This window comes from Oncorhynchus nerka, linkage group LG24 (genome assembly GCF_034236695.1).
Source record: "Oncorhynchus nerka isolate Pitt River linkage group LG24, Oner_Uvic_2.0, whole genome shotgun sequence".
In the NCBI taxonomy this organism is placed as follows: Eukaryota; Metazoa; Chordata; class Actinopteri; order Salmoniformes; family Salmonidae; genus Oncorhynchus; species Oncorhynchus nerka.
In genome coordinates this window covers 32,504,425-32,519,083 of record NC_088419.1, presented here as the reverse complement: position 1 = coordinate 32,519,083, position 14,659 = coordinate 32,504,425, and the positions used below count along the sequence as shown (strand labels likewise).

General features: G+C 44.4%; 1 pseudogene; it reads left to right on the top strand.

Annotated features, from left to right (window-relative positions):
• Positions 1-906: 906 nt before the first annotated feature.
• On the top strand, positions 907-14,300 carry LOC115107489 (protein BTG3-like; annotated as a pseudogene).
• The last annotated feature ends 359 nt before the right edge of the window (positions 14,301-14,659 follow it).

Below are 14,659 nucleotides of genomic sequence, written 5' to 3'. Positions count from 1 at the left end.
CATAGAGAACATTGGAATTTCTTCCACCTCACAGAACTTGAGGCCACGGTGAAGGAGAGCCCACAGGCTTTGGTAACGGGACGTGTCAGTGGCACTGTGTTGTCCTCAAAGCGAGCAAAGAAGTTGTTTAATTTGTCTGACAGCAAGACGTTGATGTCCGCGACGTGGCTGGTTTTCTTTTTGTAATCCGTGATTGACTGTAGACCCTGCCATATACGTCTCGTGTTTGAGCCGTTGAATTGCGACTCTAGTTTGTCTCTATACTGACGCTTTGCTTGTTTGATTGCCTTGCGGAGGGAATAACTACACTGTTTGTATTCGGCCATGTTTCCAGTCGCCTTGCCATGATTAAAAGCGGTGGTTCACGCTTTCAGTTTTGCGAGAATGCTGCCATCAATCTACGGTTTCTGGTTAAGGAAGGTTTAAATAGTCACAGTGGGTACAACGTCACCAATGCACTTGCTAATAAACCTGCTCACCGAGTCAGCGTTTACGTCAATGTTGTTGTCTGAGGCTACCCGGAACATATCCCAGTCCATTTGATCGAAGCAATCTTGAAGCGTGGAGTCCGATTGGTCAGACCAGAGTTGGATAGACCTGAGCACGGGCGTTTCCTGTTTTAGTTTCTGTCTATAGGCTGGGAGCAACAAAATGGACTCATGGCCAGGGGAGGGCTTTGTATGCATCGCAAAAGTTAGAGTAGTAATGCTCCAGAATGCTACCAATTCGTGTCGCGCATTCTTAATGCTGATAGAATTTAGGAAGCCTTGTTCTCAGATTAGCTTTGTTAAAATCCCCAATTACAATAAATGCAGCCTTAGGATATATGGTTTCCAGTTTATATAGAGTCCAGGGAAGTTCTTTCAGGGCCGTCAAGGTATCTGCTTGGGGGGGATATACACGGCTATGACTATAATCGAAGATAATTATTTTGGTAGAAAATGCAGTCGGCATCTACCCTCGGTGGCGGCTCTGGTTCTGGACGCCGCCCCCCCTTTTTACACTGATCCCTCCGCCTTTGTAGAATCAGGCCGTGGATCATCGCCGGAGGTTATGGACTGCGGATCATCGCCGGAGGCCCCGGACCGGGGACCGTCGCAGGAGGCTCCGGACCGGAGATCGTCGCTGGAGGCTCCGGACTGTGGCCCGTCGTTGGAGGTTCCGGACTGTGAAACGTTGACGGAAGCTCTGGACTGGGAACTGTCGCCGGAAGCTCTGGACTGGGAACTGTCGCCGGAAGCTCTGGACTGGGAACTGTCGCCGGAAGCTCTAGACTGGGAACCGTCGCCGGAAGCTCTGGACTGGGAACCGTCGCCGGGAGCTCTGGACTGGGAACCGTCGCCGGAAGCTCTGGACTGGGAACTGTCGCCGGAAGCTCTGGACTGGGAACTGTCGCCGGAATCTCTGGACTGGGTAATGTCGCCGGAAGCTCTGGACTGCGGAGGCGCACTGGAGGCCTGGTGCCGGCACTGGTGGTACCGGGCTGGGGACACACCTCAGGGCGAGTGCGAGGAGCAGGAACAGGACGTACTGGACTTTGGAGGTGCACTGGAGGCCTGGTGCGTGGTGCCGGCTCTGGTGGTACCGGGCTGATGACACGCATCTCAGGGCAAGTGCGGAGAGGAGGCACAGGACGTACTGGACTGTGGAGGCGCACTGGAGAACTGATGCGTGGGACCGGTACCGGTGGCACCGGGCTGATGACACGCACCTCAGGGCGAGTGCGAGGAACAGGCACAGGGTGTACTGGACTATGGAAGCGCACTTGAGGGAGAGTGCGAGAAGCAAGAACAGGAAACAACGGGTTGTGAAGGTACACTGGAGACCTGATGTGTATAGCCGGCATCAATTGTTCCGGAACTTTAACATACGTTTCAGGACGAGTACGAGGAACTGACACAGGTGGCATCGGACAGCTAACATGCTCCTCAGGGCGAATGCCATGCATACTACGCCAAACCAACAGCTCTCTCTCTTCACTCTCCTCCAATTTGATCAACAGCTCCTCGAAGGTCTCATAATCTCCCCTCCGTTCACTCTCCTCCAATCTGTCCAATAACTCCTTGACAGTCTCTGACTCACCCCTCAGCTTCGCTGACCAACCCTTGTCCCCCCCCCAAAATAAATTGTTGGGGCTGCCTCTCGGGCTTCCGTTGACGTCGTTGCTGTCCTCTCATGCTCCTAGGCGACTCCCGCCAAGAAAGGCGATCCTGTCCTGCTAGGATTTCCTCCCAAGTCCAGGATCCCTTCCCATCCAGAATCTCTTCCCAAGTCCAGGATACTTCCTCCTCCTGGGCACGCGGCTTGGTCTTTTTATGGTGGGTTCTTCTGTCACATTCGTCGTACGAAGGAGACCAAGATGCAGCGTGGTGTGCGTACATTCTTCTTTATTTAAGAATGAACACTGAACAAAATAACAAAACAAACTGTGAAGCTAATATGAGTAGTGCAGACAGGCAACTAAACATAGAACAAGAACCCACAAACACAAAAGGGAAAATGGCTACCTAAATATGATCCTCAATCCGAGACAACAATAAACAGCTGCCTCTGATTGGGAACCATATCAGGCCACCATAGACATTCATATTACCTAGACCTACAAAAAACCCTAGACATACAAAAACCCTAGACAATACAAAAACTAGCATACCCACCCTCGTCACACCCTGACCTAACCAAAATATAAAGAAAACAGAGATATCGAAGGTCAGAGCGTGACAACTTTTTTTGTAAATAAACTATGCAATTTATGTAACACACAAATGCTATCTTATCTACTTGTTGCTTGAGCTGTATTTTCTGAAATATTTTGATGTTCAACACTTATAGACCCAGATTATATATTCATGAAAACAGAGTGACCCAAGTCTCTCCACTATGTGAGTACAGTACTGTGCGTGCGTGCTTGCTTGCGTGTGTGCGTGCGTGCTTGCGTGTGTGCGTGAGAGAGAGAAAGAAAGAAATTGAGCTGCAGTTCTGAGGTAGAGACACTGACTATAAAACTCTAGTTCCGCCACTGGTTACAATGATACGATAATTGTGGATAGTCAGATTAATATAATAGTTTGTTTAAACATTTACATGCTTTACAAAAAAAAAAACGATTTCCCTAATAATCCAGATTAAATAGATGGACACATCTGAAATCAGGCTACTTGATGGGATTTTTGATAAATGCAGAAAATTGTTCTACCACAGTGGCCATGCTATTTTATGAAGACTATTTGATTCTGAGTTCATACATATAACTATTTATAAGATGCATACTTTAAATTGTATTGTAATTTACGCGTAAGAGGGAGGCTTGCGCTAAAGGTGCTGGCACGTGCAGCAGATAAAACACACCGCTGGAATGCCGATTAAAACCAGGTGTTTTAATCGGTGTATGATTACTTCGATTATGACCTTACGAGTAAGGTGTTTACATTACTAATGCTGCAATCGCCTTTCTGCAATAAATCCATTGAATAATGAATTATTAGTCGCGTGTAAACATTCTATCACGTGCAAGTAAATAAACTATTTCAATTGGCTGATGCGCAGTTTGAGACAGAGAAACGGTTTCAATTTAATAGTTTCTATGTTCGCAAGTATGGCCCCTGCATATTTTATCTGGGACGGGATTCAATCCGATTGCGCTTTGTCCGCAATGCAAGTTTTAAAGCCAATGTTCCCATGTTCTCAAAGACCACATTCACGGAAATGCAGCATGATGTAGGCTCAATCTGAAAATACCTTTAAATGACGCATTGTCCAAATCCCGATCAGAGTGGTTACATTTCTCCGGACCCATCCCTCAACTGTTTAACCCAAACATTTGGTGGGGTGACCAATTTGTTTGTACTCCTCTGTTATTTGTCACAAGCTTTCATTGGTAGGACACAGGACAGTCAGTAAGCGAGACAGGAGACGACAGTGTCAAAGATTCGTACCCACACCAACATGGTACATGTGTGCACTGGGGGGCAGTGTTACTAACTGCTAGACCACCACTGACCACATATCCTTATCCCCTCATTTAGATAGGTTAGGCTGTTGCACTTTATAGACAGGATAGAGAAAATAGGACTCTTAATCCTCTGAAATGGCCTTTATCCATGCCCTTTCCTTAATTTCCACAGATTTTTAAAAGATTAGACAGGATTCCAAAACATTGCTTCTTCTGGTCATGTGCTGTCAGATTACTAATCAAGGAGCAGAGGACATGAGGAGGGGAAAGTTTTCAGAACAACCCACCTTTACAGAATTTAGAAATACACTACTAACCATGGTTCTATTCAGTCTACTCAGGGATTGAATTGAAATTCTCTTCATAATTGTTTTATTTGCCTATAATTCTTTTGGAAAATTGTCCATTATATTCTGAGGAATTTTCCATCAGGAAATGAATTTCAATGTTGAATGTCCCCTCTGGAATTCTGAAAACATTAGTGAAATGTTTCGAAAATGTTCTCTTAAACCCTAGCTTTATATTGGAGAATGAGAGATATAGAAGATCAACAACATGTTGTATGGCTTTTGCTATGGCTTTTCCATGCTCAGCCTCAGTCAACTACAGAGAGGTAGGTAGAAAATGACCTTGCATATCACATGGGTGGGATGGCATCAGGTTGCACCAGCGCATACCGCCACCACTTGAGCTTGCTCACACTGACATACTCAAACATGCAGAGAGAATAAACATACGCGTGCACAGCACAGAATTCTCTCTCTCACTCTCTCACACAGACACTCCCTCTTTCTCTATCTCTCACACACAAGTGAGGATTCTTGTGCATTACACACTTTCATTTGACAGGGCACAGATTTCATCTGTGATACAGATCCTTGTCTGTATCACAGACTTTCGTTCTATCAATCCCTCTCCCCAAAACACACACAGCTGGCGCTGTCCTTGCCTGTCACAGATCTGTCCTGCAGTAGCTAGCTTGGTCCACTCACACTGACAGCGTCGTGAAGAAGGCGCAGCAGCGCCTCTTCAACCTCAGGAGGCTGAAGAAATTCGGCTTGTCACCAAAAGCACTCACAAACTTCTACAGATGCACAATCGAGAGCATCCTGGCGGGCTGTATCACCGCCTGGTACGGCAACTGCTCCGCCCTCAACCGTAAGGCTCTCCAGAGGGTAGTGAGGTCTGCACAACGCATCACCGGGGGCAAACTACCTGCCCTCCAGGACACCTACACCACCCGATGTTACAGGAAGGCCATAAAGATCATCAAGGACATCAACCACCCGAACCACTGCCTGTTCACCCCGCTATCATCCAGAAGGCGAGGTCAGTACAGGTGCATCAAAGCTGGGACTGAGAGACTGAAAAACAGCTTCTATCTCAAGGCTATCAGACTGTTAAACAGCCACCATTGAGTGGCTGCTGCCAACACACTGTCATTGACACTGACCCAACTCCAGCCACTTTAATAATGGGAATTGATGGGAAATGATGTAAATATATCACTAGCCACTTTAAACAATGCTACCTTATATAATGTTACTTACCCTACATTATTCATCTCATATGCATACGTATATACTGTACTCTACATCATCGACTGCATCCTTATGTAATACATGTATCACTAGCCACTTTAACTATGCCACTTTGTTTACTTTGTCTACATACTCATCTCATATGTATATACTGTACTCGATACCATCTACTGTATGCTGCTCTGTACCATCACTCACTCATATATCCTTATGTACATATTCTTTATCCCCTTACACTGTGTATAAGACAGTAGTTTTAGAATTGTTAGTTAGATTACTTGTTGGTTATCACTGCATTGTCGGAACTAGAAGCACAAGCATTTCGCTACACTCACATTAACATCTGCTAACCATGTATGTGACAAATAAGATTTGATTTGATTTGATAAATCGGCCCTTTACTAAGCCATGGATGGAGATGGAGATTTGGACTTGTGGTTTTTACTTAATTCTCTGTTCAGGTAAATTATTATGATGGTGATTCTGATCTAATCATAAGTTAATATATTGTGTCACTGGCCTGAGATGATTGAAGTTCAATATGTAGCCTAGATGTTGCCTAGCAGGCAACGTTAACTAGCTAGCTAATTTAGCTGGTTCATTGTTGCCCATGCAAGGAAGTTAGGCTAGCATGCATTTTAGCTCGGTAGTCTTTGACAACAAACATTAAAAGCGTACTGTATGACAGAGCCAAGGACTGTTTTGCCAACATGAAGGAGAGGAGGACGGCATTGACTTTCAACTAGTCTACAAGTAGGATGAGTCCCAAAAAATGTTTTACTTACTGGCGTGAGCACACACACACACACACACACACAAACAGACAGAAATCGGTACCATGGACAGCCACATGATATTTATCAACAATGATCTGTGGTTCTAAATCAATAGTTCTGTGGTTCTAAATCAATAGTTGTGCTAGTAAACTGTTGAAAACCTTATTAACTTGCTTGCCCAGGTTGCAGGTCATTTAACTCTTTTTTTGCCCTTTTTCTCCCCAATTTCTTGATATCCAATTGGTAATTACAGTCTTGTTTCATCGCTGCAACTCCCGTACGGACTCGAGAGAGGCGAAGGTTGAGAGCCGTGTGTACTCCGAAACACAACCCAACCAAGCCGCACTGCTTCTTGACAAAATACCCACTTAACCCGGAAGCCAGCCGCACCAATGTGTCAGAGGAAACACCGTACACCTGGCTACCGTGTCAGCGTGCACTGCTTCCGGACTGCCACAGGAGTTGCTAGTGCACGATGGGACAAGGACATCCCTGCCGGCCAGGCCCTCACCTAGCCCGGACAATGCTGGGCCAATTATGAGCCGCCTCATTGGTCTCCCGGTCACGGTCGGCTGTGACAGAGCCTGGACTCGAACCCAGAATCTCTAGTGGCACAGCTAGCACTGCGATAGACCACTGCGCCACTCGGGAGGCCCGTGTAACTCTTTGTTAGAAACAATATTTGTTTTGTGGACTTTACCTGACAGATGTTGTTCTCCGGTTTTGTGATGAAAGAAACGTATGAGTAGTTCCATTTATTCTGCCACTGTGTGACTGTTGTCTTTTAGTTGTCTCGGCCATATTGTATTTCACCGTGGCGTATGAATAAATGGGTTATAGAGCAAACAACACAATCATCACAACATGGTTGTGATATGGCTTTGTTTTACTGGCTTGGCTTGCCCACTGATTTTACCCACGCACCACTACTGATGCCAACTGGAGCATTGGGCCAGTCGTTCATACATAAATATCACCTGTGCTAGCACAGGTGAAACTAACGACTGACTAACGAGGCGACAAGTGACACACATCCTGACCAACAAGTATGAATCCATTCAGGGCAAGCCACATCCAAACAGAACCAACTTCAAAAACAAAATCGAGCAACACCGCAAAGCCTATAACACATCTGACCATAGCACTGGTTCCAATCCAAGTGTCAATGCCATTTATCAAACTCCAGGGGCCTCATTTATCAACTGTGCGTACATTTCTTAATAAATTCCGCCCTACATGTGCAAAACAAATTATTGGGACTTATCAAACTGTTGCACACACCGTATACGCATGTTTTCATTGATAAATCAGAGCCATACCTTATTTGTGCGCTCGTGAACCCCACCAAGAAAACGCCTTCCATTCACCTATTATCAGACAGCAATACCGTAGCCTACCAATACTCAGTGGCAGCCCATCATTCAGGGCAGGTGGCCCCACCTGTTCTGAGCCCCACATGTTTAGCAAAAAAAATATAATACAGTTGAAGTCGGAGGTTTACATACACCTTAGCCAAATACATTTAAACTCAGTTTTTCACAATTCCTGACATTTAAAGCCGAGTAAAAATTCCCTGCCTTTGTCCCCATGTGCAGTTGCAAACCGTAGTCTGGCTTTTTTATGGCAGTTTTGGAGCAGTGGCTTCTTCTTTTCTGAGCAGCCTTTCAGGTTATGTTGATATAGGACTCATTTTACTGTGGATATAGATACTTTTGTACCCGTTTCCTCCAGCATCTTCACAAGGTCCTTCCTTTGCTGTTGTTCTGGGATTGATTTGCAATTTTCGCACCAAAGTACGTTAATCTCTAGGAGACAGAACATGTCCTGAGTGGTATGACGGCTGTGTGGTCCCATGGTGTTTATACTTGCGTACTATTGTTTGTACAGATGAACATGGTACCTTCAGGTGTTTGGAAATTGCTCCCAAGGATGAACCAGACTTGTGGAGTTCTACAATTATTTTTCTGAGGTCTTGGCTGATTTCTTTTGATTTTCCCATGATGTCAAGCAAAGAGGCACTGAGTTTGAAGTTAGGCCTTGAAATACATCCACAGGTATACCTCCAATTTACTCAAATGATGTCAATTAGCCTATCAGAAGCTTCAAAAGCCATGACATCATTTTCTGAAATGTTCCAAGCTGTTTAAAGGCACACTCAACGGCACACTCAACTTAATGTATGTTAACTTATGACCAACTGGAATTGTGATGCAGTGAATTATAAGTGAAATAATCTGTTTGTAAACAATTGTTGGAAAAATGACTCGTGTCATGCACGAAGTAGATGTCCTAACCGACTTGCAAGAACTATAGTTTGTTAACAAGAAATTTGTGGAGAGGTTGAAAAACTAGTTTTAATGACTCTAACCTAAGTGTATGTAAACTTCCGACTTCAACTGTTTATATACAGTGCCTTCGGAAAGTATTCGACCCCTTGAGTTTTTCCACATTTTGTTGCGTTACAGCATTATTCTAAAATTGATTAAATAAAAAAAATCCTCAGCAATCTATACACAATATCCTATAATAACAAAGCAACAACAGGTTTTTAGAAAACATTTTACAAATGTATTCAACAATAAAAACAGAAATACCTTATTTACATAATTATTCAGACCCTTTGCTATGAGACTTGAATTTGAGCTCAGTTGTCTCCTGTTCTATTGATCATCCTTGAGATTTTTCTACCTGTGGTAAATTCAATTGATTGGACATGATTTGGAAAGGCACAAACCTGTCTATATAAGGTGCCACAGTTGACAGTGCATGTCAGAGGAAAAACCAAGCCATGAGGTCAAAGGTCATCCTGTCTGTGGTCATCCTGTCTGGGTTGCTCCCCCCCCCCCCCTTAGGTTGTGCCGTGGCGGAGATCTTTGTGGGCTATACTCAGCCTTGTCTCAGGATGGTAAGTTGGTGGTTGAAGATATCCCTCTAGTGGTGTGGGGGCTGTGCTTTGGCAAAGTGGGTGGGGTTATATCCTTCCTGTTTGGCCCTGTCCGGGGGTGTCCTCGGATGGGGCCACAGTCTCTCCTGACCCCTCCTGTCTCAGCCTCCAGTATTTATGCTGCAGTGGTTTATGTGTCGGGGGGCTAGGGTCAGTTTGTTATATCAGGAGTACTTCTCCTGTCCTATTCGGTGTCCTGTGTGAATCTAAGTGTGCATTCTCTAATTCTCTCCTTCTCTCTTTCTCTCTTTCTTTCTCTCTCTCGGAGGACCTGAGCCCTAGGACCATGCCCCAGGACTACCTGACATGATGACTCCTTGCTGTCCCCAGTCCACCTGGCCGTGCTGCTGCTCCAGTTTCAACTGTTCTGCCTTATTATTATTCGACCATGCTGGTCATTTATGAACATTTGAACATCTTGGCCATGTTCTGTTATAATCTCCACCCGGCACAGCCAGAAGAGGACTGACCACCCCACATATGCTCTCTCTAATTCTCTCTTTCTTTCTCTCTCTCGGAGGACCTGAGCCCTAGGACCGTGCCCCAGGACTACCTGACATGATGACTCCTTGCTGTCCCCAGTCCACCTGACCGTGCTGCTGCTCCATTTTCAACTGTTCTGCCTTATTATCATTCGACCATGCTGGTCATTTATGAACATTTGAACATCTTGGCCATGTTCTGTTATAATCTCCACCCGGCACAGCCAGAAGAGGACTGGCCACCCCACATAGCCTGGTTCCTCTCTAGGTTTCTTCCTAGGTTTTGGCCTTTCTAGGGAGTTTTTCCTAGCCACCGTGCTTCTACACTTGCAGTGCTTGCTGTTTGGGGTTTTAGGCTGGGTTTCTGTACAGCACTTTGAGATATCAGCTGATGTACGAAGGGCTATATAAATACATTTGATTTGATTTGATTTGAAAGGAATTGTCCGTAGAGCTCCGAGACAGGATTGTGACGAGGCACAGATCTGGGTAAGGGTACCAAAACATTTTTGCAGCATTGAAGGTCCCCAAGAACACAGTGGCCTCCTTCATTCTTAAATGGAAGAAGTTTGGAACCACCAAGACTCTTCTTAGAACTCTAGAGCTCTGTCAGAGTGACCATCGGGTTCTTGGTCACCTCCCTGATCAAGGCCCTTCTCCCCCGATTGCTCAGTTTGGCCTGAATACTTGTGTAAATGTGATGTTTTAAAAAGAAAATCAAAAGATTTCAATTAAATTAGCAAACATTTTTAAAAACCTTTTTTTGCATTGTCATTATGGGGTATTGTGTGTAGATTTATGAGGGGAAAAAACAATTTTATACATTTTAGAATAAGGCTGTAACGTGACAAAATGTGGAAAAAAGTGAAGGGGTCTGAATACTATCCGAAGGCACTGTATATATAGTTGTTGCCTGTTTTACATGTTATTTTGGCATCAATACGTGTCACATATCAGTTTGCAAACAGTAAAATATATATATAATTGAGTTAATAAAGCCTCTTTCTTGAGTAAGGCAACTCCAAAATGCAGGTGTTTCAACCTAACTCAGTGCTTTCTGTGGTGGAGAGGCAGTCAGAGGCAGTCAGTGGAAAATAAAGAGTGTAGGTGTTGGTAATGTTCTCTAGTTGCGCCGTAATTGGCTCAGTGTTCTGTAACTAATGGAGACACTACGTCACTGCAAAATCTATCGAGAGAGCTCAAATTCAAGCCCCCTGGGTGCTGCAATAGAGTAACATTACAAGTGCCCATCCAAGAAGGCTCAAGGTCATTGGCCATAGATAAAATGACGTCAAATCACTTCATATCTACCGTAGCCTTGATTGGACTGATCATGTCAACATCATACTTTCAAAATCTTAGCTATCAAGCTAGACAAGCAGTCATAATCATGAATCAAGTCGACAATCTACTGGCAAATCATTTTCAATCCTTGTCATATGAAGAGAATTTATAGATAAAATGTATCGATGAGCTTCAGCCATTGGACATAAACATTACACAACAAGTTGGAAATTGCAAATTCAACCGTGAGTGGTTTGGAAGGAATCCGTGGCTAACTGCAAGCATTACAAAGCAATCACTAGTGTGCTATTCAGTGGAGTGGGTGTGTGGTCCATGTCTGGGTTTAAGGGTCTCTTCCAAGCATAAAAGGATAAACATTCAAAACCATGGGCCAGAAAAGGATCCAGTATGACTTCTGCCGCATTCAAACACCTGAATATCTCAGACTTCAGTGAATTCACTAGGAAAATACTTTTTGAACGGTCATCCAACTTGGAATTCCAAGTCGGGAACTCGGACCTCTTTCTAGACCTCTGACCTGAAGATCACTGACGTCATGATTCAACCCTGTTTTTTTTCTCCAGAGTTTCCAGTTGTCTTGAAAGCAACATAAATCCAGAGAACGCCAGACTATGATAAAAAAAGTTTGATGACAAAATTTGCCCACAAGAAGGACAGCCGCACCACCTTCCTGTTCATGTGAGCACAGCACAACGAGTCTAAAAATGTATTGTATGCTGCTGCATAAATAATGTAACATGCCACGGAGATATGTATACTGTAGCTAAAAAAGTAATAATAAGTGTATGTTGTGTAGTAAGCTGTTAGTAGCCCAAATAATTTGGTCCCTTTCCCCCTCATAACTTAGCCTACTGTTCTGACTTGGTGATGCACATATAGACTATACATGTTTAGAGAAATGTAATCATCAAACATTTTAAGAGCTGTCATTGTCTGCTTATATGTCCCCTTTATTTATCCGATGGTTCTGACTTGGTGTACAGGTAGAATACTGTAAAAACAGCCCAAGTTCTGAATTCGGTCGCTGAACATTTAAAAAGTGCTGAACAAATAGTTATATTGACTAGGTCTTCCTAGCTAGCTCATAATTGTCTTAATCAAATTACGGATTGCCTCTTATCCACTCGTCGTCTCATTATGCCATAGTTTGTACATCCCAATTGTCAGTAGAAACCACATTTGTTTAAGCAAGTCAGCCATATCAGCTATGTTTTTTTTAAAGGCAGTAAAGGAGGCTGAATGAACTGTGTCGCTGCCAGACAAGGCTCCGCTGATAGCCAGGTGTAGCAGTGGTAAGGATTCACTACATGGTGCTGAAAAGAAAGCTCTGCAGTTGGGAGAGATTTATGTTGGCCTTAACAGTTGGGCACATTTTGTCACCGTTATAGTGCAATTAATGTATTGTTTCAGTTTGTGTTGTGTAGTGGCTTTGCTTGCATACATCAACATTTATTTTTTTGAGTTTGCCCCATCAAGATTTTCATGCTAAAATCGGCAATGTCCATACTGTGAAATATTTTAAATAGGCTACCTACCGGTCTATTTACCTTCGATTATGCTTGGCTATTGAATGAGCGATGTTAGGCTAATATTTTTTTGTGTAGCGGGAATGAACCAGTCATGTCAGAAAAGGAGAGACATATGATTACTTAATAATTACGATATCAACCTATATAATTAAAGTAAACTAAATCTATTAGACTACATGTGACTATGAGATCTCCTTACCAACGTCAAATGCATCCGTTTTTTCATTAGGCCTACATTTTATTATTTTTATTAGCCCACCATTATTAGAATTCCTGTGCATCAAACACTTCCATCCCCCAAAATAACAATATTTGCTTGCAATAGAATTGATCAACCACTAGAAGTTGTGCCGTACGCATGGTCTGATACGCACACTTTCCGTCAAGTTCAGAATTATAAATATCAATCATTGAGGAAGAACTGGAGCATGCAAGATTTAGAGACTTTTTTGTGGGCACGCACTTTTCATATATGAGGCCCCTACATTTTGGCGATTCCACGCCAGGACAGCCCAAAAATATTTTGGTTATCTCAGATAGCCAATTCTCACATATGAACTTAATTGGAAAGAAGTATGTTTGACATGCTTTCTACATTTGTATCACTTTTTTATTTTATCATGATGAAAGTTGCCATTTTAGGTCCTTTTTAGACCTATACATGCTTCCTGTAAAACACTATAATCCATGAACTGTACATGATACTCCTTGTGTAATCCAGTGTGTTCTGAAATATGGAGTATGATTGCAGCAGTGGTGTTTTTCCTGAAGAGACTGATAAAAAAGGTGAAAAAGTTGGAGACCCAGAAAGTAGACATGTTGGCCTCCCGGGTGGCACAGTGGTCTAAGGCATTGCATCGCAGTGCTAGCTGTTCCACCAGAGACTCTGGGTTGGAGCCCAGGCTCTGTCGCAGCCGGCCGCGACCGGGAGGTCCATGGGGCGACGCACAATTGGCCTAGCGTCGTCCGGGTTAGGAAGGGTTTGGCCAGTAGGGATATCCTTGTGTCATCGCGCACTAGCCACTCATTGGTGCGGCTGGCTTCCGGGTTGGATGCGCACTGTGGTAAGAAGCTTGGGTTGTGTTTCGGATGACGCATGGCTCTCGACCTTCGTCTCTCCCGAGCCCCTGTACGGGAGTTGTAGCAATGAGACAAGACAGTAACTACTAATAACTGGATACCACGAAATTGGGGAGAAAAAGGGGGTAAAATAAATAAATAATAAAACAAAGAAAGTGGACATGTTTGTGGAGTGGTTGACTGTTGTGGAGAAGTTCAGGGGGCCTTGGTACCCTGACAACCCCAGCAAAGGACAGGAGTATCCAGAGCTGCTGCAGGCCTGTCAGGAGAGTGGGTTTCAGTACAAGGACCGTGGCCTGCCCAGAAAACTCACTCTGTGGGTGGACCCAGGGGAGGTGTGCTGCAGGTATGAAGAGAAGAACCATGCTTTCACGGTAGCCAGTTTCTTTGGTGATGAGGATGTGACAAAGAAGGTGAACAGCGCAGTGGAGGGTGACATCTCACTACCACTCTGGTTCATCCTCAGATGAGGACAGTGGCATCAGGGAAACCTGTCCTCCCCGTACCTTCCCCCAAAATTGCCACGCATACCAGGTGATCTACCCAGCTGCTCCTTTGTGGCGTCCTCCAGTGCCCCAGCGGCCCTCCACGTCCTCCTCAGTATGTCTTCAGACACCAAGGCAGACCCACCCAGCCCTTCAGACACAACGGCTGGGCTCTGCCTGGCCAGATAGGGGGGCACAGATACTAGTGTGTTACTCCAGGCCTCCAGACCACTGTAGCAAGTGTTGACTTTATTAGAATAAGCATGTTCCAGGTGCCCAGGTTCCCTGAGCTGTTGAGGGTAGCCACTAGAGCAAGCAATAGTTCATGGGCGGCATGTAGCCTAGCGGTTAAGAGTGACATACTCCTATGTTAGAGCACAATATAAGGAGTAAAAAGCATGTTCCCCCCCCAATTAAGTTTCTATGTGAGAATTGCCAGAACAATCTGAGGTACCAAAAATATTTTCAGGCTGTCATGGCATGGAATCGCCTATTTGTTGGTTGCTCTCAATAAAGTTATTTTCTGATAACCATTCAAAAGAGCCTATTGGCATGGAGTTGGCGT